Source organism: Vigna radiata, chromosome 6 (genome assembly GCF_000741045.1).
Source record: "Vigna radiata var. radiata cultivar VC1973A chromosome 6, Vradiata_ver6, whole genome shotgun sequence".
NCBI lineage: Eukaryota > Viridiplantae > Streptophyta > Magnoliopsida > Fabales > Fabaceae > Vigna > Vigna radiata.
Genome location: NC_028356.1, coordinates 1,116,811 through 1,118,109, shown reverse-complemented (window position 1 = coordinate 1,118,109; position 1,299 = coordinate 1,116,811). Strand labels below are relative to the sequence as shown.

Below are 1,299 nucleotides of genomic sequence, written 5' to 3'. Positions count from 1 at the left end.
GAGAGCTTGCAAAACTGGGACTTTTCTTGATAATTTTGGAAATTCGGTTAAACCCATAGAAGACAGGTCCAACTCCCGTAAGCGGGAGAAACTATAATTGACGCTTGATTCAAAGTTTAGTGATAATTGACTTGAATTTGAAAGGTAAAGAATTTCTAGATTTTGGAACTTGGATAAGAGTGAAAAATTGACAGAACCACTGAAGTTATTCGATGACAGCTGTAAGTGAGTAAGGTTGACAAGGTTAAAAACTGATTCTGAAATATTGCCCTGTAGCTTGTTGCCATCCAAAACTAGAAACTGCAAGGAATATGACGAGATTGCAGGTATACCCCCCGTGAACTGATTAAACGATAAATCTAAAAGCATCAACGATGGCAAAGAGAGACACCAAGAAGGAATTGTACCATTTAGCAAGTTGTCGGTCAATATTAACGATGTTAGATTTGAAAACCCAGTTATTTTGTTGGGCAGAGGTCCCTCTAATTTGTTAAATGATATATCCAAGTAAATGAGGTGTTGAAGATTCGAAAATGTTGATGGCAGTTCACCTTGGAAATTGTTACCATTAAAATTCAATACTTCGAACCTGTTTGACTGATGAAACACATTTGGTATTTTACCACTGAGAAGATTGTCATAGAGAAGCAGAGAATTTAGACGTGGAAGGGTTAAGAGAGAGGGTGGAATTGAACCGTTGAAGTAGTTGTATGAGAAGTCGAATAAAGTAAGATGTGTAAGGTTAGAGAAAGAATCAGGGATTGGCCCATCGAGTTCACAAGATGAGATTTCTAAGACATTCAGAGAAGATGAAGCACAACTAAGATCCTGAAGTTGGCCATGAAAGTCAAAATTACCTGATAAACATAGGTGTTGTAGATTTGGCAAACAAAGAATGTCATCTGACAACTCTCCCTTTAGCCCAGTTCCTCTAAGATTTAGAGTGATCAAGGAGGAAGACAAATTGAGTGACCTCGTTGAAGTTGATGACAAATTAGTACGCGTCAAATCTAGCACCCTTAAATCGGTTGCATTTTGGAGCATCCTCTTCCATGTGCCTTCTTCCCATCTTAACTGAAACTCATCATCAATAGAGAGATCAAGTGATTGTAATTTGGAAAGATGTGAGATTTGAGGAGGAATTTCACCTTCAAAGTTTGAAAAAGACAGGTTGAGGTGTGTGAGGCTCTTAAACTCACCTATCGTGGATGGAATTTGAGAGTTGGAGAAGTCATTGAAAGCAAGGTTGAGTGATTGCATATGAGAAAGACTGAAAAGGGTACTGTTTGCATTGATTTT

The 1,299-nt window shown here is 38.0% G+C and overlaps 1 protein-coding gene across 2 annotated transcripts in view; it reads right to left on the bottom strand.

The window, feature by feature from the left end:
* LOC106764814 (receptor-like protein 12) overlaps window positions 1–1,299 on the bottom strand; it is a 28,531-nt gene that overhangs the window by 13,739 nt on the left and 13,493 nt on the right. The gene's annotated exons all lie outside the window — the stretch shown is intronic.